This window comes from Schistocerca americana, chromosome 8 (genome assembly GCF_021461395.2).
Source record: "Schistocerca americana isolate TAMUIC-IGC-003095 chromosome 8, iqSchAmer2.1, whole genome shotgun sequence".
NCBI lineage: Eukaryota > Metazoa > Arthropoda > Insecta > Orthoptera > Acrididae > Schistocerca > Schistocerca americana.
In genome coordinates, this window is record NC_060126.1 from 198,272,983 (window position 1) to 198,298,566 (window position 25,584).

General features: G+C 45.2%; 1 protein-coding gene across 1 annotated transcript in view; it reads right to left on the reverse strand.

The window, feature by feature from the left end:
- LOC124546001 overlaps positions 1-3,539 on the reverse strand; it is a 359,037-nt gene extending 355,498 nt beyond the window's left edge. Inside the window, exon 1 of the transcript XR_006967651.1 lies at positions 3,504-3,539. The gene's annotated coding sequence lies outside the window, so the exon portion shown is untranslated. The remainder of the gene's footprint in view (positions 1-3,503) is intronic.
- Positions 3,540-25,584: the final 22,045 nt, after the last annotated feature.

Consider the following 25,584-nt stretch of genomic DNA (forward strand, 5'->3'; position numbering starts at 1 on the left):
TTGTTTGACCTGCGGAGCAGTGCGACTAAACTGAAGTGGCTGGCTCTTAGATGGAAACCAAACAGAGAGAGTCTCCAGATAAAATTTCAAGAACTGAATGTCAATGGCACGTAAATAACTGACAACATCTGAAGATGAGAGGCCAGGCAACTTGAAATGTCTTCACAGAGAAAATAAACGCAACTGGTTAACTGTACTTCATTATAAATTATCTTTAATTTCGACAGTTGCATTGTTGTAACACGTCCACAACAAACAGGAATTATTTACTAATGATAATACAAGAAACAATAGAAATACAGAATATGGCAATGAGACAGGCACTTCCAGTCGACAAGTAGGAGGAGTAACTTCGCTATTTTGGACCACATGGCGCATTTGTGTGTTTGTTGATAACAATACACTGAATTTCAAACACTATTACCGAGCACTTTTTTAATACTAGCCCTTTTTTAACACTCGTCCTAGACATGGGCTGTTTCTGTAACACTGCTAGTAAATAAATTAAGCCATCATTTCTACGCCCATTTAAAAAAAATTGAAAGTCTGAATCACTTGAACTTAGCAGATATTATACAGAAACCAAATTGGAAAAATGCGAATAACAGAACGGCAAAGCGTCAGACCGATAATACTCGCCCCCACACGCTCAATAAGTATTGTTAATTTTGAAAATACTCTGTTCGTGAATGTTTCTAGTATTTACAGTACGAAGATACTCAGCGTCAGACGGTTATGATTTCCACATGTTAACAGTAGGTGCGAGGGTCCCTTAACTTCCGTGTGACGTTTCTACAGTACTTCTGCCAACACTCCTTCAAGGTAGCGAGCTACTCTCCACACTCTTGGGTCATAACTAGAGTTGCGCTCTAGGAAAACTATGGTTAGGTAGTTTTGGTACACTTCATAAACGGTAGGATTACCGCTAACATTGGTAGAAATGATAAGGAAGGAAACAGAAATAAATGTGTAGGAGATAAAGTGGGAGCGGACGAATTCTCTCTATTTCTTTTTTTTTTTTTTGTTTGGTTGGTTGTTTTCTTGAACATAATTAGAAACGCATGTCATTCAGTGTTGTTCCATTGCGTATTTTATAACCTTACGGAATATAAATTGCATTTTATAAGTAATAAAAAATTAGATGATAGCATAACTTCTGCGCTTTTATGTAACCAAAGCAATTACTTCTGATGCAAGTACAGTTTCCATTCCTATCAATAGAACGTTTTTTATCGCGATCAAAGGCAAGAGTTTCCTGTTGTTATTGATACATGCAAAAGTTGTTCATTAACAACAGAAACATGTTTTATATAAGTTCGACGAAGTATTGATGCGATGTTCTATATTTTCTGCGTTTTTTTATTTTTTATTTTACGTTTGTTTTTAGGAAATTGCGTTATACAGCGGTATACGAAAAATCTATATTGTTTTCGTTATTTTTACTACAACATCCCCCAGTTTCACGTAACAAATCAACAATTGTCGAATAAAACCTGAATTAAACATTGACAGTTTTAGTTTTGCTGCAAATACTATTTATTCTTAAGTAACAGACTGGAGGATAACTGTACAGAACAAAAATGTACCGTAGGTTACCTGGACCTTCATATATTCTCACTCACTTTCTAGACTTCACCTCTTACAGTTTTTGGGGGAATATAGTAGGATGCTGATCGCATACGCAATGAAAGCGATCGTTATGAGCTAACGTCCGATACGTATGCAGCACACCTAACATACAGGTGTTACGGGTATGACTTTAACTGACCATAGCTACTAGGAAAACTACCGTAGACTGCGTCTACTTCTGTTGGTCTACGGGCGCTACGGTAGTTTTACAACTTCAGTCACTCAGTCAGTCAGTCAGACAGTCGCGCTTGGTTTTGAACTTGCTTCTCCTTGTTGTTCACATTCAGTGGCGGCGAAATGTCATTATGCATGCACAGAATAAGCAACAATTTCGCTGCTCTGCGACACGATATGCAAACCCAAGTTGAACCGAGCGGTGGCGGAAATATCTACAAGTGCGCCCCGCTCTCTCGTCCACGGATGTCTTCCCCGCAGGGCGAATCGGATGTAAAGAGAATGGCTTGCTTCGCAATGTATACCGAAAGAAAATGAAAGCGGCTAAAAGTTGTGCGCGTGTGCGTATGAGAGGTACGAGGGCGTAGTGTGAGAGAGCAGGCGGGCGCGGGCAGCCAACCGGCCGGCCCCGGTGACCTCCGCTGCCGCCGGAAGCGCGGCTGCTCCACTTCCGGTGCCCTACCTGCTACCTGCTGCCAAACGAACTCGCTGCACACCGGCGCACACCCCGCTCAACCCATCACACACTGGCCACGCAGTACTCCTACTTAGTCCATAGCACAGACGCACCGTGTAAGGCGAAGGTAAAGTAAATCTGCATTTCTAGTTAAGACGAACTCTTTGTGCACCAAAGCGCACAGATAGGCATCGTATTCTATGTATCTGTGTGCGTGGGGGAGACTCGATGTCCTAGAATCCAGAACGCAAACCTTTTATTCTTTTTAGAATTATTATGCGATTTTAGAAATTATTCTGATTCTATTAAACTGGAAACCTGCAAAATATCCCTCTGGGTTGTTTGAAAGTTTGCGCCAGTCTGACGAGTTAATGCTGTGCAGAACCCGGTAGAGCATGTTTTGGATATACCTATCACTTTCTGACATGAAAATTTGGAAGAGTTTTCCATCATAATAACTCAAAAACGAAATATTTTAAACGTAAATTTATTTGGGTTTTATTGTTTTGATGTGAGGAGCTACGCTCCGAAAGGCTGTAAAAGTATTTCTGACATATCCTGTAAATGGTATCAAAGCTCAATAATGATTTTTTGAAGTTCTCTCCCGCTTCTCCACGTTCGGGAAGCATAAATGCCATTGTATAAAAGTATCTGCGTATGTCCTTTTCATTTGATATATTGGTCTCTATGGATCTCTTGTCTGTAATATACAGCACAACTGGTTTTTTCTCTTCTGGTAAGTAAATTACTGTGCTTTCTAAGTGTCAAACATCGATCAAAATACCTGTGAGATAATTAATGGCTTTTTTTCAGTTTGCTCACCTCCTCCTCTTTCTCTTCCTAAGAATGTATAACGTATCTTTTCTAGAGATGCACGAAATAATCCCGCTGAAAGACTCCCTGAGGTAGATTGCAGTACGATATGATTGTCCCTAAGACACGCAAATATCTCGTAACCATTCTGTTTTCTCAACAAAGATCACACCCAGGCCGCCGAGACTGAAGAACTTACAACGTATGTTGCTAATGATGTAGCAATTTTACCAGCCAATCATTCGCGGGTGGTACAGGAAAGTATGACAAACAGCGTTACGAGATACCTTACGCCTCGCGATGTACTGTGTCTTGCGTGGTTAAGTATGTAGATGTTGGAGAAAAGATAGTTCCTGGGCAAACAAGTAATATACATGCGAAAATTTGCCGTTGTCACTAATCACAGCATTAGGAGTGACGGGTAACTTACCGGCAATGTAATGGACTCTCGTCACCCGAGGAAACCTGCAACAAGAAGACAAACTCGTGTCAATACGCAGAATCACATTTGTAGCCAATGCTTCACATGTAAGCTATCGATTTACAGACGGGTTAGCAGACTGAAAGCTACTTCCAAATTCCGACACGCCGATGATTGAAAAAACAGTGGAATCACCTACCTTAATATGAGGTCAGACCATCTATAGTAACCAAAATAGGGTAACTACCACTGATGATATACAACTGTATAAAATATTGCAGTAACATTCAAATGGTTCAAATGGCTCTCAGCACTATAGGACTTCACTTCTGTCCCCTAGAACTTAGAACTACTTAAACCTAACTAACCTAAGGACATCACACACATTCGTGCCCGAGGCAGGATTCGAACCTGCGACCGTAGCGGTCGCGCGGTTCCAGACCGTAGCGCCTAGAACTGCTCGGCCACCGCGGCCGGCCATTGCGGTAAGATTTTGTACCATTGTTCATAAAGAAACTATTCAGTTTGCTTCAGAGATGCTAGTGTAAAGCAATCGTCCCTTAATTGGCTCTACAATAGACATCAGTTACCGTAGTCTTGTATTATACCCACCAAGATATTGTAGAGCCCACGGAATACGTTTTGCTTCCTCCATAAGTTTATTAAACCAAAGTAGAATATTTTCAAGGAATTCCATGGCCGTATCATCACCTCTGACCCGACTTCGTAGCCGAACTCATTAACGCACGCTTGTCTGGTGGCTCCCGCCTCGGAGGAAAGCCGGTTCGAATCCTGGTGGCGGATAAAATTTTCTCTGCCAGTATTTCGCCGGCAAGGGGAGATGGTGGCGTAAGGTTTCTGGTTACCAGTCTTTGCACCACTGTCCTGGATTTGATTCCAAGCCCCTCCGCTATGTCTCGTGAAGCGAGTGCACTGTTCATGGTGATTCGTCCGTCGGATGAGGGCGTTAAGCTCGGTGCTATTCGGAAGGAGTAGGCTATGTGCCGGCACCGGGTTTCATCCTCTGCCTTACTTTGATCCGCAACTAAATAAGCCAAACACGACACTGTACAAGCACTCATCCACACAACATACACACTTGACGCTTCATAATAAGTCGTAACGACAAACCACCTCCTCTAGGATCTCACGAAGAGTGGCGATGTAGGATTTCTGCGAGTGTTCTCTTGCGTCATTTCCTGGGTATGGCAGAGCTTTTCCATCGTGACTATAGAAGCCACTGAGAATCACGATTTGCGATCCCTGGCTTTTAAATTTCGGCATTCTGTCCACAGCGAGATCATAGGTAAACTCCGAGTAGTTCATAGACTGGTGGAAGCTATGTTATTTGACAACACTTTGCGGTTTCACTATCGAAGGTGCAGATTAATGAGTGAAATATTTATCGGTTGGCTGCCTGAAAGGTGTTTTATGCATTTGTACCACAGAAAAATATTGGTCGGCAGGAATCGGAGGGGTTTCAGCGTCACTAACCACGAACGACTAGACACCGGAGGTATTCTGCCGTTAGCAAGTGGGCAGTGGTGCATTTGGAGGAAGGCGTAACAGCTGTGGCATTTGTGAAGGAACAATCCTGAGGCCGGCCGAGGTGGCCGAGCGGTTCTAGGCGCTACAGTCTGGAACTGCGCGACCGTTACGGTCGCAGGTTCGAATCCTGCCTCGGGCATGGATGTGTGTGATGTCCTTAGGTTAGTTAGGTTTAAGTAGTTCTACGTTCTAGGGGACTGATGACCTCAGAAGTTAAGTCCCATAGTGCTCAGAGCCATTTGAACCATTTTTTGAACAATCTTGAGGTTCAGCTGGTCTTAATACAAAGAACACGTAGCTAAGCATTGCCGTACAGAGAGATGAATACCAGTCTCCTCATTTGCGAGTGATCTGAAGTTTGTGAGAGCAGAAGGACTGTTTAAAGACGTTAAGTTTTCCTGCAAGTGTCAGCCAGCTATGAGACGTGGTACGACCGTATGAGATAGCTTACGCTTCCGATTCACGAATTAAAATAATTGTTTTCACTCTCTCTCTCTCTCTCTCTCCCTCTCTCTCTCTCTCTCTCTCTCTTCAATGTTAAGGTAGCGTTTTACGTTAGGTGACATGGCCACAGCTATAATCGGCTACACTGCCACAGTTTTCGGTGCGTTCATTGCCTTGTTCTGCAGGTACTGACACCGACGATGCGATGTCAGTTTTCGAGCATCGGTCCCCGTTTCATCCAGAATGACGACTTGTACCAGTCTACGTACGGTACTGCACTTTCTTTTCCGCCTTTCATTTGTAGGGCAGACACGCGAGAGGGAGCAGAGGCAGGTGTCGTTCGCGGCCAGAGGACGCAGGAATTGCACGGGCAGGGTCGCACCCTCCACCCCTCCCTCTGGTTCTCGCACGGCCGGCTTCGCAGACGATCGATCGGCGGCGGCGCGAGCTCCGGCTTTGCGCGGGCAGGCTTCAAAGCGTCTTCGTTCAACGGCGGAGGACAACAATACCGCGGCTCTGATCTCCCGGCGGCGCGGCGGACGGGACAAGTGGCCGCCGCCCTCTAGAGCGCCAGCCAGCATTCCTGAATACCCACAAAACGCATTACTGTCGCCGTCGTCCTTCTGACCTCTTCACGACGGAGACTGTGTCCGTGCGTGTTAAGAGCAGGTGAACATCGAGGTATTATTGCTGGAGAGACACAAGTAGCGAGGATAATTAGTTGGATTTGGACTGTCTTCTACCTCACGCCGTCGTTAATGAAAATTCGTTTTCCGTATGCTCCATAACCCAGAAACACCTCACCTCTAGGTACGTCCCGTCTCCCAGCGATGACTAACTGGCGAGGTAGACGGTAAATTTTCATTATACGATGATTCAGCTGCATGTAGTGATTCATCATGCAATTTAGTTAGATTTCCTATTCACATGCGTGTTGGAGTGATTCGTTATGGGTTCCGTCATACCCTTTATCGGCTTCAACCAAAGTGCTTGATGTCGAAAATATTGATTCCCTACAGGGCCCCAAAACTACATTCAACAATCAATAAATCAACAATCAGCAGATATATGATTAAGCCTCGGCAGTCTCATAACGTCTTTATTGAGAAAAGGTTCCTGATACTTGTTAATGGGGAATGTCTATCCTATTTCCGATCCTGTGTTACGCTTTTGCTTGTTATTTGATCTATCATAGCACACAGCCATTTATTGTATTTAGGAAATTGTTAAACAGCAACAACACAAAATTTAATTCGTTTAGCGCGGGGACTGCGATAACATTGCCGGCTGGTGTGGCCGAGCGGTTCTAGGCGCCACAGTCTGGAACTGTGCGACCGCTACGGTCACAAGTTCGAATCCTGCCTCGGGTATGGATGTGTGTGATGACCTTAGATTTGTTAGGTTTAAGTAGTTCTAAATCTAGGGGACTGATGACCTCAGATGTTAAGTCCCATAGTGCTCAGAGCATTTTTTTGCGATAACATTACAAATACAATACAAGAAAATACGAATCAGAAAATACCCTTCATAAAAATCATCAGCGCTCATTGTTCATCAAACTTTTAAAACACTTTCAGAACATCTTGTAATATATCTAAATACATCTAACTTCGTGGCACTGAAAATTCTGCAGGAAGATCTATGTACCTCAAACTTTGTATACCGATCTTGTCACGAAGTTGTTACCGATATTTCACATGTGTCAATGCTACTGAAGGTCACAAGGCACAACTGTCTTACCAAACCTGCCACGGCAAACCACTTCTGACCATCCGCGTGACAACGCGCCATCGTTTTGCCGACTTTGGAAGCCAGGGACACGAAGATGTGCCAACTCGTATGGTTGTGTAAAACTATTTGTAATTTACATTTCCTGTTGACCAGTTTTCTTCCAGCTGATTCTAACTTTTTACTTCTACACATCCGTATATGGTTGCTAGGTTTTAAAGGAGTTTCTGCAGATAGCAGCACTATCTTTATCTTGTTCATTATCGCGTTATATAAAGGTCGCTGCATGCACAGGCATTACATTTTTGCTTCCTCTTTGCGTCCTGTGTTGTATCGTCAGCAACTGACCTCCCAGAAGGAAGAGTGTCGTGTACGCCAACTATCTGGCGATTGCGTGAACTCTATTGTGTGGTTTCGAGAACTGACGGAAAAAGAAAGGATGGGCGGTTAGGGTTGAACGTCCTGGCAAAGATGACGTCATTTGAGACGAGGCAAAAGCTCGGATTGGACAAGAAAGCGGAATAAAATGAGCCGCGCCCTCTTTAAGAAAGTATCTCAGCATTTTAGCGATTTACGGAAACCACGAAAAGCCAAGTCAGGGTGGCCGGACAGAGATCGTAACCCTGGTCCTGACAAACACTTGTCCGCTGTCTCACACCAATACGCTACCTCTCTCGGTCGTCGTGTTTCATCAGTCCTTAAGTTGCATTTCATCATCATGGTGATGATATTGCGTTTTCAAGATGGGGTACGAAGCTATCCGGGCAGGTGTAAGACACAGCCTAAACACGCGACACCCAGATGGCCGCTATGCCCGGCAAACGTTTAATAATCTCGCGCACAGACTGCATCTACGCCCCGAGCTCTTCTCAACTTACACACGAGCACCCTGTACTCTGCGCTGCAAGAGAAGATTGCGCATTTACAAGAGTGATATAAGGGTATTTGGGAACATCTGTTTCGAGATCTTTCAGTTTTTATCTGCGAGACTGATAACTGGTATGCTTCCGAGTTGTTGCTACCATTTTATGCAGAATATTCCGAACAGTGACCAAGCCGTCGTATTCCGTGTTTGAGTGCGTTGTTACGCGTACTCGCTAAGTGCACTAAATATAGAAGTAATAATTAAATTTTCCAATGCAAAAAATTTTACAAACAGGTTTGTACAGTCACTACTCCTTCAGATACAAACAATTACGTTAATTTACCTCTAAAATGGTGATTGCAACTTCTCTATAGGATTTTGGTCCAATTTTAAAACTGTTAACTAAAACAAATGTTATTAAACATCTAAGAACTGCTGTATTATTCTGTCGTAAAAGACTAGTAATTCTGTAACAAATGATACCCCGAGCTCTCCGTTCTGCGAGGCATGTTATTACAACTTCTAACAAGGGAAAATTAAATGATTAAAGTCTCCAACGTCCGAATTACTGAATTCGCAATTATCTTATTTCATACTTGTAGGCGAACCGAGCGAGGTGGCGCAGTGGTTAGCACACTGGACTCGCATTCGGAAGGACGACGGTTCAATCCCGTCACCGGCCATCCTGATTTAGGTTTTCCGTGATTTCCCTAAATCGTTTCAGGCGAATGCCGGAATGGTTCCTTTGAAAGAGCACGGCCGATTTCCTTCCCAATCCTTCCCTAACCCGAGCTTGCGCTCCGTCTCTAATGACCTCGTTGTCGACGGGACGTTAAACACTAACCACCACCACCACCACTTGTAGGCGACACAGTCGTGAATTCAAGCGCTGCCGTTTTTGACTCTCAGAGACAGCTCTGTGGTGCACTGTCGTGTTACGAAACCAAGGCAGACGAGCTACGTGGGATTGAACCCACTATGACATTTTTCCCTATTTACATCTGATGTTTCCCATCTCTTTTCATTAAAATCTAACTTTCAGTTTTGCTCGATGTAAGACGTCGGTGTCAGTTACCTAGCTATCAAGGTACGTTTCCCATCCTCTTACCGTGTCGTTATACAGAACACCTGCATAAGCTTTTATCTAAAACGTATATACTGGAATGACAAAATTCATGGGATAGCGATATCCACACACATAGATGGCGGTAGTATCGCGTACGCAAGGTACAAAAGGGCAGTGCATCGGCGGAGCTGTCATTTGTTCTCAGGTGATTCATGTGGAAAGGTTTCCGACGTGATTATGGCCGCGCGACGGGAATTAACAGAGTCTCAACGCAGAATGGTAGTTGGTGCTAGACGCATGGGACATTCCATTCCGGAAATCGTTAGGGAATTCAATATTCTGAGATTCACAGTGCCCAGATGTGCCGAGGAAACAAAATTCCAGCCATTACCCATCACCAAAGACAACGTAGTGGCCGACAACCTTCGCTTAGCGACCGAGAAAAGAGACGTGTGCGTAGAGTTGTCAGGGCTAACAGACAAGCAATACTGCGTGAAATAACCGCTGAAGTGAATGTGGGACGTACGGCGAACGTATCCGTCAGGATAGTGCGGTGGAATTTGGCGTTAATGGGCTACGGCAGCAGACGACCGACGCGAGTACATTTGCTAACAGCACGACGACGTCTGCAGCGACGCTTCTGAGTTCGAGATCAAATCGGTTGGACCCTAGACAAGTGGAAAACGGTGGCCTTCTCAGATGAGTCCCATGGTAAGAGCTGACGGTAGGGTTCAGGTGTGGCGCAGACATCACGAAGTCATGGACTCAACAGGCACTGTGTAAGTTGGTGGTGGCTCCGTAATGGTTTCACCTGTATTACTTGGAATGGATCCTCTGGTCCAACTGAACGCATCACTGACTGGAATTTCTTATGTTCGGCTACTTGGAGACCATTTGCAGCCATTCATGGACTTCGTGTTCTCAAACAACGATGGAAATTCAAGGATGACAATGAGCCATGTCACTAGGTCACAAGTGTTCACGACTGGTCTGAAGAACATACTAAAAATTTCCAACGAATGATTTGGGCACCCGTTTGTCCGACATGAATCCCACCGAAGATTTAAGGGGTATATACGAGAGGCCAGTTCCCGCACAAAATCCTGTACAGGTGGCACTTTCGCAATTATGGATTGCTATAGAGGCAGCATGGCTCAATATTTCTGCAGGGGATTCCCAACGACTTGTGGAGTCCATGCCTCGTCGAGGTGCTGCACTATGACGGGCAAAAGGTGGTCCGACACGATGCTGTGAGGTATCCTATGACTTCTGTCACGTCTGTGTAAATATATTTATTTCTCACAAACCATTCCATTAGTTCCAGAATGAGATTTTTCACTCTGCAGCAGAGTGTGCGCTGATATGAAACTTCCTGGAAGATTAAAACAGTGTGTCGGACCGAGACTCGAACTCGAGCCCTTTGCCTTTCGCGCGCAAGTGCTCTACCATCTGAGCTACCCAAGCACGAGACACGCCCCGTACTCACAGCTTTACTTCCGCCAGTATCTCGTCTCCTACCTTCCAAACTTTACAGAATCTCTCCTGCGGACCTTGCAGAACTAGCACTCCTGAAGAAAGGATATTGGGGAGACATGTCTTAGCCACAGTCTAGGGGATGTTTCCAGAATGAGATTTTCACTCTGCAGCAGAGTGTGCGCTGATATGAAACTTTCTGGCAAATTAAAACTGTGTGCCCGCGAAAGGCAAAGGTCCCGAGTTCGAGTCTCGGTCTGGCACACAGTTTTAATCTTCCAGGAAGTTTCATTCCATCAGTTAGTTGGCTATGTAGATAACAGCTTTACTGCTGTGTTTTTCCCAATTCCTTGTCTAAGGCAGTGAGAATGCGCTTGGAATCAGAAATAAAATCTTTTCGCTGTTCAGAGTTAAAGAGTACTTGGCGGCCTTCATGATTACCACTGCTTCGGCTGTATAAGAAGAGGTTGACGGTAGAAGCCGACAGTGTCGGTAGTGGGGCGATCCTGGACAGTCAAGTTTCCGTGGGGCAGACGTTTTAACGCAGCGTCTACCTGTACTGAGTGTGGGTGTCAGGTCGTTGGCCACCAGCGGTGGGAGGCGGCGCCGCCTGGCCGCTCACTCAGCTGAGGCTGCCAGGGGTCAAAGGGACACGGCGGCGGCGGGCGGCGCGCCTTTTGGACACCACTGGCGCAGATGGCGGCCGCGGGGGAGGTATCGAAAAAGGAAGGCGACGGCCCGGCCCAGACGGGGCGAGGCTGCGAGGCGGCCGCCTGACCTGCGCTGAGCTCTGCCCCTTCTTTCCCTGGCGCGCCCGCTTTCCTTTCCTTCCTCTCGTTTACTTTTTACTCGTCGCCGCGCCAATAATATTAAAAATGTACTGACTGCATTGTAAAAGAGATTCAGCTATTGACTTTATTCTCCAGATGGTTCACGCAACATATCACCATACTTTGCCCTGTAGTCAAAATGATTACCATTATCTTATGAAAACGCTTCTGCTCTGTTAATATCACGTTTCGTTGGCATAAAATAAATCGAAAATTTATACCAGACTGTGATTCGAACCCGGTCTCCTGCCTATTAGGTAGATGCACTGACCACTGCGCCATACTGACACAGTGGTCATCGCAACTACACACACTACCATATCACACCTCCCGTCAGACCAAATTCTCAACATATCCTCGTGACTTTTCGTCGACTTCCTTGAGACTTGGAGCTTGTTGCGCATCTGCACTGGAGGGATCATTGTCCGACAGAAGAGACAGTATTTTTTATCCCTGCGGTTGCAGTGACCACTGTGTCCGGATGGAGTAGTGGTCAGCGCGATCCGAGTTCGAATCCTTGTCAGGCACAAATTTTCAACTTTCCCTGTTGATTTAAATCAATGTCAACTAGTAGCTACCTTTAATTTCGTTAGTGTCTTCGTAAAATAAATATTTTTTGTGGTTAAAATATTAGTCCTTTTCTCCTTAAGTTTTTATTTTAAATTATAATTAAGCTGTTCCATGAAATAACAACACAAATTAAATTTTTAAATAATTTTTTTATGTTCGAGAAAAGTTTTAAAAATAAGCAAGTAATCAAAAGTTGAGACATTTGTGGTATCGATACTGTTAAACAGATTTATTCAGATATCGGCAGTTTCGAGTTTTGATATCGACAGAAAATACGGTATTGAATCTCGTACGGAGCATCCCTAGTAGTGACTTCTGCCTTCTGGAGGATCGCGAAGGCAACTGCGACATGACGCAGCTACACCTGACGCGGTAACGCATTTCTGGATCAGCTAGGCGCCGTGTCGCAAGCAATGCTCGCGACTTCTCAGCTGCAGAGCTACAGCGCTCTTTGCTATCAGTTTCACCAAATACTAACCGCGGAGATGCAGTGTTGATATATTATTTTCTACCTTTCCTCATTCCCTTCGCTAATTACAGGTAATATCTCAACTAAGTATCTTTCAAACTGCACCAACAGCTTATTACGTTTTCCGTCAGAGGTACAGTAAACTGCTTATTCACATTTGGCTAATTCCTCTCGTCCCGTCCTTGTTATGTATCAGGAAAGAACAAAGTGAACGAATTAGATTTCATTTGTTGTATGGCGACGTTTGAGGCTCGATGTTCATTGAAGACGAAAGAAAAATTAGGCTCTGTCTACATCGAGATCACTGAAATGGAAAACTATCTCTGTGGAATACGAGTGAAGATGGGTATTAGCGGTGCCCTTGTTTAGAGAATCATTCCGGTAATTCCCTAGATTTTTTTTGAGGAAACCGCGAAAAACGTAACTTTCCAGGCCCTTAGAAATGTTTAATTCGTTTATTTTATTGTTGTTGTGTTTTAACAGAAAAAAATAACTGATGCAGTTCGTATATCAAACGGGTGTACGACTCCTCAGGTGTCCGACAGACTCTGCTAGGAGCGAGAAACTCCAGTCAGCACGGTGTACCTAGAACTTTATGGACATTGCACCCCCACATCAGGGGAAGGACGGAGGCAGGTGTCGAGAAGAAAAAGCAGGACAATCACATCCGACATCTGTTGTTCGTCAGCCGTACCCCAAATCATTAGAATCGGACAAAGAAAGGCTTTCATACAAAAAACGGACCCTGTTCCATCATCCGCTCGGTACCCCTGATGAAATGCGATATACAGATATCAAAGACGAGCTTGCAGGCAGTGATGGCATCTTCCGCATGGCGTGAAAGACCACGAACAGTTTGAGAATGCAGTGAGTTGGAGGGGATGCGCCACCGGTGAGGTACTCCGCATATGTGGAATCCAGAATTGTGATTGACCTTCTGGTGTTACATATCACAAGAGTAGAGTGATGTGTAACGCTATGTCTACCTAGTCGACGAATGATGGTTGTGATCTTTAAAGCACTATAACGACATAGGAAGTAACTCTGTTATGCCGCTAAGCGCTTTCAAGGTGGGGCAGTGATGGCAGTATATCCACGAGGTCATGAACTTAGGTGTACGCTCCACCCATTGTCGTCGCAGGATGGGATAACGCGGCAATGTTCGTAGTGTAATAATACAGTACTGGGAGAAATCCGAGGAAAACAGAGGAAGAATATGGATATTAACTATTCACTCACTGATGTAACAACCTGTCACAAACTCACGTATACAGTCTTACACTAAGTTCACTATATTCTAAAGTTTTGATTAAAAGAAGTTACTGAATGGTATAGAACAATATATGGACATTGTTAGAAAAGAGACGCCTCGTATTTACTTACTGTGCAAAGAGTCACTTATCCATTCCAACTACAGCATACTTTAGACTGCAATGCCGACGAGGTCCGAAGATCTGCACTCATTTGAGCTGTAGGAACACTTGTTCGAAGGCCACAAACGGTAACTTTCTGATTGCTCGTTATATGTTTCCGTTTGAGGGCGTTGCTGCAGCGTATGTGTAACGTAGCGTCACTCCGATGTGGGTATATAAGCACTGACATGTAGGCGAGGGATTACAGTGGTATTCGTGTCTTCCCGACGTGCGTGCGGTAAATGCGAAAACGTGAACTATGGCGAAGTCATTATCCAATGCGTCCAAACAAGACGAAGCTGCTGTTATTATTCTCTTGGCTGCCGAAGGACAAATACCGATACACATACGTTGGGAGGACCAAAGTCATGGGATTAAGATATACACATAAGCTGATGGCGATAGTATCGCGTGCACAAGGTATAAAAGAGAAGTGCATTTTCGGAACTCTCATTTCTACTCACGTGATTTATGTGGAAAGGTTTCCGACGTGGTTACGGTTGCACCGCGGAAATTAACAGACTTCGAACGCGGAATGGTAGTTGGAGTAGGCGCATGAGAATCTTTAGGGAATTCAATACTCCGAGATCCACAGGGTCAAGAATACAAAATTTCAGGTATTACCATTCACCACGGACAACGCAGTGGCTGACGGCCTTCACTTAATGCTCGACACCATCGACGTTTGCGTAGAGTTATCAGTACTAACAGCCAAGAAACACTACGTGAAATAACTGCAGAAATCAATGTGGGACCTACGACGAACATATCTGTTGGGACAGTGGGCTATAGCAGCAGACGATAGACGCGAGTGCCTTTGCTAACAGCACGACGTCGTCTGCAGCGCCTCTCCAGGGCTCGTGACCGCATCGGTTCGACCCTAGACGACTGGAAAACCACTGCGTGGCCAGATGAGCTGATCGTAGGGACCGAATGTGGCTCAGACTCTACGAAGCCGTGTACGCAAGTTGTCAACAAGACATTGTGCAAGCTCGTGGTGGATCCATAATGCTGTGACTGCACGGAATACACTGGGTCCCCTGGTCCAACTGAACCGATCACTCACTGGAAATAGTTATGTTCTGCTACTAGGAGACCGAAACTTCCTGGCAGATTAAAACTGTGTGCCGGACCGAGACTCGAACTCGGGACCTTTGGCTTTCGTAGACAAGTGCTCTACCATCTGAGCTACCCAAGCACAACTCACGCCCCGTCCTCACAGCCTTACTTCTGCCAGTATCTCGCCTCCTACCTTCCAGGTGGTAGAGCACTTGCCCGCGAAAGACAAAGGGTGCGTATCGGGCGACGTGTTACTGGACAAGCGAGTAAGTGGTGCAGGTGAGTGTGGAGACGGTGGGCGAGCAGGAGGCGCGGAAGGGGAGCGCGGCGGTGACCCCGGGGTCGATAGCACGCGGCCCGCAGCAGCCCGGCCGGAAGCGGCGGCCGCCGCCCGCCCGCGCGCCGTCGACGGCGCCGTCGTCAGGGCCCGGCCCAAGGCCGCCGCCGGCTGCGCCGCCCTAGGCCGCTGCGTCAATACCGCGGCCCGCAGCGCCGCGCCGGCACGCAGCCCCGCGTGTCCTGCCGTGTCGTGTCGAGGCGGGTCTAGTCTGGTGTGGTGCCGTGGCCAGCCGCTGCCTGCCCACTTGTCCAGGAGGCGCCTGCGCACGCTCTGTTTGGTACAAGTCGTGCCAACTCCCGGCTTTATTACGCCCGCATCTGATACGCGTTGGCTTTCCCTTTCGCTGTACCACAACGTCTTTGCGAGCATTCTGATATGTGAGGCAAACAGAGTCGGTTTCCATATAGGGTTCCGTGTTCATACTTTGCCTCTATTGTGCTGTGTGTCACGAAGCATGGAATCGCGACTAACTTTTCCTATTCGCTTTGTATAGGCGTCAAGTACCTATTTTACATATAACCTGGTGTGTCGTCAATGTGTCCACGCCGTGCGCCTGTCGTGCTGTAGGGCTATCTTACCGGTCGGGAGAGCGTTTCCATGACAGATAACAGGTGCGCAGCGGGAACATAGTACGTTATGTTGAAAACTACCTCGAGGCGCAGGTACGGAGCCTGTTGGTGGTCTTTCGGTGTTTGGCTCTTTCCGCATATGCACGAATTGCTACGAATCTCTCTCGAACGTATGTCTCTTGTCTGACCTCAGACTAGCTTCTGAGAGTTTTTTGTAAACATGGACGAGGAGCTTGTAATACTTGTTCAACAGCATCCATAACTCGCCGCATAAAGATTACAATTCTCTTGTCAGAGACAATCATGAAGGGACATCGATGAGAAGCTTAACAAATCCATTAAGAATAGCTTTAGTTTTCCTGTTCGAGTTACTTTTTGTTGTACTTCGTGGAGGTAACAGTGATAAATTATTACACATTCAGCTACAATTTTACTTACTTACAGGTGATGAATGGAGACGCAAATGAGCGCTACTGAGTTCCTATTTTATTCGAGTTCGACGCAAAAATACATCTGGTCACGGTGCAAAGAACACAGAAATGGAGACTGGAAGACGAAATGCAGTTTTAATTCCGCTTTTTCAGTACCGCGAGGTTTTCATCAAAGTTCAATGTTCTCTAGATGATGCAAATGGGGAATAAACGAGGATTTGAGGTCGTTCCATCCTCGGTGGGTCGCAGTACTTCCTTTGATGCAAGTTTTACAACATTAAGGCGTGCTGGCCAGATAACTTGAAGCCAAGGGTCGCATGGAAGCGCTCATAACGGTCTGCGTAGTGCACTGACTGATGGTGTAAGAGCCAAGAGTGAGCCACGGTAACCGCCCAAAGTGCCAGAAAAGGAACGAAAATTAATGACTTTTTCGAAGATAAAGCAAATGATATCGTTTCCCGATCTAACACAGAAGCTTTCAGATGAGCTTACAGGAGCAAATGAAGGAGGTAGTCTACAACTGAAGCTCATACAAAATTGAGAATTCTCATTAGCAAAAATCTACGAAACCGACATTGAAGCGAATGAATAGAATGAACAAAACAACAAGCAATCAATGATAAACCTGTCAAAAATAATACGTAATTATGTACGAAATTAATAGTACGTTCAACTGGAAGTTCTTATTTTAGCGTCGCAGCCAGTGGTTCCCCATCTGAAATATACTTTCCCCACTGCGAACGTTTTTTCTGAAGCTCAAGAAGAAGGATTTGCAATAAATGCTTGAAGCTAGTAAAACTCATTCTAAAATATTTTACCAATATCACTGGAACATCAGCGAGCCTATTAAATATTGTGTGGAATTCTCCATTTACTTCTCTAGCTCAGAATAGAGTGTCAACCCAGTAACGGCGTTTTTCTTTTTCGTTCTTCTTTTCTCCTTAATAAAACTAAAAAAAGACCCGAGAGCCACTACAACATCCTCGTCTACTTGCTCCAATGGTATGTTATACGGGAATGCACGGGACGCGACCATCTGGAACACAGTCGAAGCACAGCCGGAACACGGTGCCCTAAGTGAAAACCGGCCCTTAGCTAATTCACTGAAATCAAATGTACGTGTTCAATGGGGATGAAAGCGTTCGAAACGCACTGCTGCGAAACAATATTGCAAACGGTTCAGCCAAGAAGACAGAATGACCTGCCCCATTCCAACCGGCATGTATTTCGAAAACGCCCGTCATGCGAAAACCAACTCACGCTTTTTTAACACAACATCCTGAACAGCATGGATTGAGGCGTCCAGGTACATGCGGAACTTCTCAACTTTCGAATAGCATTTGACTCAGTGCCACACACTCATTTATTCCCAAAAGTACGATCGTATCCGATACCGACCCAAATTTATGGCGAGATTGAGGAGTTTTTGACAGCGAAGACTCCGCATGTCATCTTCAACGCAGAATCATCGGCGGATGTAGAAATAACTTCAGACGTGCCTCAGGGAAGCGTGTTGGGTCCCTGCCTGTTCGTCTTTTACTTCAATGACCTGGCACACAATGTTAAAAGCAACCTCAGAAGTTTCGCAGATGGTTTAGTTATCCACAATGAACTACCATATGAAAAAAAGCTGTACAAATCAAATCTTGATAATATTTCAAAGGGATTCTAAGATTGCTAACTAGCTTTAAATGTTCAGACATGTGAAACTGTGTAGCTCACAAAACTAATAAACGTAATGTCCAAGATTACAGTATGAATCAGCCACAACCGCAATCTGTCAACTCACACAAGTACCAGGGTGTAACAGTTTGCAGGGGTATAAGATAGGACGATCGTTAAGGCTCAGCTGTTGGTAAAGCAGCTGGCAGACTTCATTCAGTGGTATTATACTAGGTAAGATGCACTGTCTACTTTTGCGGCCCATTCTAGAATATTCCTCAACTGTCTGAGATCCATGCACCATTGGAGTAATATGATATATGGAGCGTGTACAAGGAAGGTCAGCACGGTGGTCACAGTTTTGTTTGACTCATGGGACAGCATCACGGAGATGCTGAAGAACTCCAATGCCAGATGCCTGAAGACAGACGCCACCTATTCCGTAAAAAGCCCACTTAAAAGTTTTAACAGCAAGCTTTAAGTCATATATCTAGGAAAACACCAAATTCCCACAGTGTCGCTTCCGAAGGAATCGCGAAAACAAGATGAGGCACATTACAGCTGTCACGGACCCTTTTTTAATAATCACTGCTCACGAATTCCATATGTGAATCGAATTGGAAGAAGCCATAGTAAGGGGAGAGTGGGAAGTACATCTGCCATGCACTACACATTGGTATATTGAGTATAGATATGTATGTGGAGACATTTATACATATGCTGAATCTAGAATGTAATGAAGACTCAGAACTCGACTGTCTCAAAAATCTGTCTCGACCCGCTGCTCTCTGCAAAGTCCGCGTACTTCTTCGCCAATGGAAAAGCTCCACCAAATGCCGGCCAATGATAACATTTTTAGCAAACTAATCTCACACCTCGGAAAAGTTTTACAAAGGTAGCCAGTTGTCTGCCTTTCCACGTGAACTGTTCTCAGACAATCACTTTCTCTTCTGTCAAGTCTTTACTACAGCCAAAACGCTGATCATCCGTGCCTGAAATTTTCTGAAGTTGGCGTCCTGACTCCCGCTCTCTGTTACATTTTTAAGATTACCCAATTAAATTTGTTCTCGCTATTTTCTAGACGAAAGTCTGTTCACCTCGCAGGGAGCGGTGCCGAGATGTCGCGACGTCGCCCTTGCGAAGAGAGGGAAGAATTTCTAAATGAAGCACAAGTGTGTCCCTTCCCACGAGACAATAGAATCTGGATTTCCGACTGGCGTCCCACTCCACTGCCTTCAAGGAAGCTGCCAGTCGGTGAAAAAAATGGTTCAAATGGCTCTGAGCACTATGGGACTTAACATCTATGGTCATTAGTCCCCTAGAACAGAGCTACTTAAACCTAACTAAGGACACCACACACATCCATGCCCCAGGCAGGATTCGAACCTGCGACCGTAGCGGTCACGCGGTCCAGTCGGAGAAAAATACATTACTTAGACCTGTGCCTTGACCACATGGCTCGGCTTGTAAAACAGCAATATTCTGCACAGGGTCAACTCACGATTTCTCCTCTGAAGACTGGGCTGCCCTCCACAGCGAGGTCGACGAGGCTCCCAGGCACTGCTCTACGCTTCTGCTCTTTCCTCGGCTCACGATGCCCCAGCAAAAAGTGCAACTACAGAAACATGTAACGTGCAAGCAACCGCGAGAATAGGGAAAATTTTAAGATGGGAGTTGTCGGCTTAATTCTCGCAATCACTGGTACTACTCGTAATCAGCGTTAAGAATTTATTAATCGGCAGGAGAATGAATGAGATTAAGATGAGCTGACTTACACGTAAAGAGACGTGCCAGTCCATCAATGGACTGCCGTGTTCTGTGTCAGCGGCAACCTCATTGTCAAATTTACGTGTAGACACTTTCTTGTACAAAATGTTACTCTACGAATATTAAAGAAGTGCTTGTGAATGGGTATTCATTTCAAAACTGTTCCTGGTACAGTTTATCCACGCATACGGAGTTGTGTATACTGCCGAAAAACGAAGTTACTAGCTGTATTACACAGCGCTGATGACGGAACAATTCGTAATGAAGTTACGAATCTTTTTATGAGTGACTAATGGTACCAATGACAGCTACGAAATTCTGTTTGCTGCAGACTAGTTTGTATTGCAATGTTCTCAATTTATGTGCCGTTTCAAAGGTGAAAACAAGGTTTCGCAAAAAGTTCTTAAGGAGACCAAGTTGTTTACTTACAATATTCGGTTTACCAAAGTCTCTCTGTAGTAGCAGTTACGAAAGTAATTCATTATTCAGATCCGCTACTTTGTGTAGCTGTTGCCCACAGGAACATATTTTCTTTTTATCCAGTAACCATTTGTTCGTGCAATAATCTTAAAAAGAGAAGCCCTTTTAAATACCAGTTAAAGTATGAAACTATACCGGAATTCAAGTATCCTAAGGGTTTTAAGGACAAACAATAACACATGTAATATACAGACATACATCTACATTTTCAACGTAATTAATTGCTTCGTTCGTTGCCATCGCAAATCGTTAAAAGTATGACACACGGTTTACCCGGCTGTTCCACAATCGCATTTCGCAGATGGAGCCTTACCCCACGTGTGAAGAGATTCTATATAATACAGAAAGAATCTGAAGAAAATAACGCGGGCAACGCAAAACCATGCCTGGAAGAATACCTTCGCTAGAATAACAAACATCGGAAATTTGTGTGACGCTGGTGTAGTTAGATACAGAGAGTCGAGAGTTGGCCGTCTGTGTTGAAGCCGCGGGATCTGGGAACGGCAACCAAGTTCTGGTTGAGTGACGCCCTGTCCCAAAATGCATAGCTCACAGATAGCAATGGGTACACGGCTGGTACCTGTTGCTCTGCCACTACACATGCAGTCTAGGAGTCAGTATGACAGCCGCCGATCAGCCTAAAGGCCCCAGTCCGTGATCAGGTCTGTCGTCAGTGTGAGTTCCACCGGCGGACCTCTACTTGCCCACTTACACTCCTTCAGGACGCTGCCAAGTAATTGGCCAGACGGCACGAAGAGTCCAATGGCGTGCACTCAAAATCCTGATGCCATTTGGGGAGTTACTTCAGAGAGGAGAAACGGCTCCAGTCTCTGGGACGCTGACTGGTCAGATGGGCGGTTAGCGGTGTGCTTCCCATCATGGAAGTAGCTGTAAGTTCTGCAGTAAGAGCTCCTGAAAACATCTACTGCAAACTCTAATCACCATCACATCACCCGCCTTTGCCCCAATTTCCTTCAAGCTGTGATAACTCGTTTATTCTGTAATTCTACTATGAAATTAGTTGTTCCAGAACAACAGAAATTCGTTTCTCATAGCTAATTTATCAGCCTGTGATGTGGCAAATGATATCTCATTTCACCGACGACGCATTTCGTGAAAACTAAAGTTCGGTAATGGAATCAGTACAGTTAGAGAAGGAATGATAGTGGGAGATATTCTAAATACATGCTCAGTTTAATTCAATACTGACAGATGCAGACCACATATTAATCCATCTTTTGGATCGTTAGACAGGCCTAATTCAAATTTAGTTGAGCGCATACGACAGATTTCGTTGGAGCTCCTGACACCCACCTCCGATCACTGAGAGAGCTGCCGAGTGCCCGGGAAAAACACCGGGTCAGGGTAAAGCTTTAGGGGAGTTCTGAAGTTTTGACGCGTGGTTACTACTGGAGAAAGCTAAAAGTTAGACACACTTCACTGGGACAGACACCCGTTACCAACCCTGAGGCAGACACACCTTGGCGACTGGTAGTAGCACTCGTCCCTACGCCTGACGGATGGGGGAATAAAAAGTAGCAAATTACGTTTTTGAGGAGGCAGTGCGAACGTAAAATTATTACAACGGTGTTACTAGAGAGCTACTAATGGAAGAATTTGTGGGTAGCATAATCCTATCAAAATTGTATCTGTTAGGAAAAGTGACATGTGTGACGTTATAGTCGGCACAAAAATTATAAATAGGTGTCGCAGGGCATTATTTGAGGAAGAACACGAAGTGTGAAGCTATGCTTTTTACTGTAAGAACAACTTCAGGTTTGGATGTTGGCAGCCTAAATAAATAAAGATTATGATGGATTTCTGCGTCATTCCTCGCCTTGCAGATTGGCAAGTAGGACGATGCTTATCATTTGGTTGTGAAGTTTCTCGGTGTTGTGTTGAATAGTTTTTTTGCAACGGAGGGTGTCAGTTTTTATCGCCTTGAAGAATACCGGGGATAGTTACTGGCAGAATCAAAACTTTCCTGATGTTTCGTTTTCAAAGTCCCACATAGCAGTAGCGTTATTGTAATATCAGAGTGGAGTAGTTAGTGAGTTAAGTTTATAAATGTTTTTACCAGAGTAGATTTTCATTTAACAAGCGTTGTAGGCCGGCCGAAGTGGCCGCGCGGTTCTGGCGCTGCAGTCTGGAACCGCGAGACCGCTACGGTCGCAGGTTCGAATCCTGCCTCGGGCATGGATGTGTGTGATGTCCTTAGGTTAGTTAGGTTTAACTAGTTCTAAGTTCTACGGGACTAATGACCTCAGCAGTTGAGTCCCATAGTGCTCAGAGCCATTTGAACCAAGCGTTGTACGACCCACATCCTGAGTTGTTTTAATCAATAAAACAAAACTCCGTCCGACCGGCCGCCGTGTCATTCTCAGCTCACAGGCGTCACTGGATGCGGATATGGAGGGGCATGTAGTCAGCACACCACTCTCCCGGCCGTAGATCAGTTTACGAGACCGGAGTCGCTACTTCTCAATCAAGTAGCTCCTCAGTTTGCCTCCCGAGGGCTGAAAGCACCCCGCTTCCCAACAGCGCTCGCCAGACCGGATGGTCACCCATCCAAGTGCTAGCTCAGCCGACAGCGCTTAACTTCGGTGATCTGAAGGGAACCGGTGCTATGCGGCAGTGCCGTTGGCTGTTTCGATCAATGCAAGTAGCATGTATGCTAAACAAGCTGTAGCGCACATTAAGAACGAGTGCAGCCCAGGTAAGGGCAGGTATGTTTAACAAGCAGAGGATGTGCGGATGGACTACGAGTACACAGAACCAGAAGGTAGTTCTCTGTTATTACTCGATCATGCACGCTTGCAATTACTCCGCTGACGGATACAGGCAGCTCGTTCTAACACACGTTGCAGGTGTGTTTTGGGCAAACTTATTCTATTGGTTTGAAACCGATGTCCTAAATTTTAATGCTTATGAATGTCTCACGTTTGAAGCCGTTTCGTTCGAGAGCCCTATCTTATCTCAGTTCTCATAGCGCGCTCACACTGCTGGTACGGCGATCCGTCTGACACTCGAGTGGCCCGTACATTGTTGTCCAGTGAGGAAGGACTATGTGAGTGAGTGTCTGAAAGAACTCACCATACGAATAGACAAACATAAAAAACTGACAGTGAAGCACACGCAGCATGTTAGTGGTTAGAGGTGAGTTAAGTCGCTTGTCCTCCTCAGACTCCAGTACTCTAAGTACTTGTCTGCCTCCGTCTGTAAGTAGCACCCGTCGTAAATACAGCCTGGCAGGAGGATTTAAGTCGACTGTATCTTTAAAACCTGACCTGTTCGTATACCATATCTCGCAGCGCGCTAGCTCCCGAAATCAGGAAGGTGAACCAGGCCCAGATCGAAACTTCGACCGTGGGCTGGTACTCCGGCCAGCCTGAGAGTGGTTTTTAGGGGGTTTCCCACGCTCGCCGAGGCAAATGCTGAGCTGGTCCTGTAAATTTCGTCCCACAGAATGCAAACAAACAAACAGTCAAAATATGGTAACACACAGAACAAATTTTACATGATTCACAGGTGGATGTCAGATACGACTTCCCTCCCTTAGTTTATATTGATTGTGCAACCAATTATTCCAACCTCCTTCTGTACGCTCCAGTTCGGTGAGAACTATTGTGGGCGAAAAGGACAGGTTTGGTAAGCAGAATGTACGCTGTTTTGAAACTTCCTGCAAGATTAAAAGTGTGTGGTGGACCGGAACTCCGAGCGACAACAACGCATTTCGTGCACAAGTGCTGTTACTGACTGAGCTATCCTCGATCCTTTTTTATTTGTGATGAAGATTCATGATTAAGTTTGGTTTGTAGTAGTGTAATACGTTCAAGGGACCATCAGAACATGGCTGCCGAATGTGTAACTATTTCTGTTTTTAAAAACTACGCAGTTTACATGCAAATATCTTCCTTAAGCGTCGCTTTTCCTGCTGTCCTCTATATTATTCTATATCAGAGTTTTCGTACATATTTTAGGGTAGACTGCAAACGATAAACAAATTTTATACGGATTGACAATTTGGCGGCAGCGCTTTGACTTACTGAGGTGCCGTCTGTCGGAGATTATTATAATGAAACGATGGAAAACAGTAAACTGCCACATCTCTCATACAGCACAAGGCTTAAAAGAAATTTGAAACCATAATACTCAAAATCAATGTTATCCTTTTAGAATGACAAATAAATAGTACTATCCACGGCAAAGCAAAAATTGGAAGGAAGCATTCCACATACAAAATATGGACAAAGGAAACGAATCACTGCAAATGCAATAGTGACCAACGGGTGGTGAGAGTGAAACTGTGCTTTTTCTGAGCGTGTCTTGCTCTAAATTTCTAGCTACGGTGCGCGTTAGCGTGGCTTTGTTGAGAAACACACAACTTGCCATTTTGTGTTTCCTTATAAGCTACTTGAGTTTTTTTGCTAGTTAGAGAAAATGATTAATGTATGTGGTTTACACACATTCTTTGTCAGAAAAATATGCGGTATTTCGTAAAGAGCTAGGAATTGCTGTAACCTAAACATTATTCCGAAGGGTACAGACTTGTTCTTAGATTTCCTGTCGTCACCGATATCTGACGAATGACAAAAAACTGTCCGCCTGAGCGAGGGGAAGAGTGTGATGTGTAGTCCGGCGGCAGGCAGCGGGCAGCAGAGGCGCAGCCAGCGGGCCGGCGCTGACGGATATTAATGACGCGTTTTAATTAGAGAGACAATAGGCAATTAGCAAGGGGAAGAACGAGGATTGCGGAGAAACGAGATACGAGAACGACCGGAGCGCGTCGATGCTGATGGCAGAAAGCTGAGCAAGTGTGCAGAGCCGGTGCCGAGGCCCTGTTAACACCTCACTACATCTGCGGTGGCAGAGCCGCAATACGAAGACTTGTGTCGCTGCAGCTGCTCGACTGAGGCGAAACACCGGAAGGCCGGAAATCACAGTGGAGGGACGCCGCCAGCGGGCGGCTCAACTCGGCGACTCTGCACGCAGAGCAACACTAACCCGCACACCACTCGCCGATGGCTCTAATGTGACTAATTTGGTACTGATTACACATCTTAATAATTAAAAACATTTTTAATCGAAGTGGCTTGTCGGTTTTGGAGTGCTGATCCTTAATATGATATCAAAGAAAGTCGTACCATCCACTGTATCTCACAATTAACACTAAATATTTTAAAAATGTATTTTTTTGCGATTTTAATGTTATATATACTTCATGCATGGTGCCCTATTCTTCACATATGTCGAAAACTTCACCTAGTAGAGTGCACCAATCCCCTCGAGGAAGCTTTTTATGACAGCCCCATTACTAACAGGACATACGCCCACACTCTCAGATTGTCTTAATTTAGATCAGTAGTTCCAAACCTGT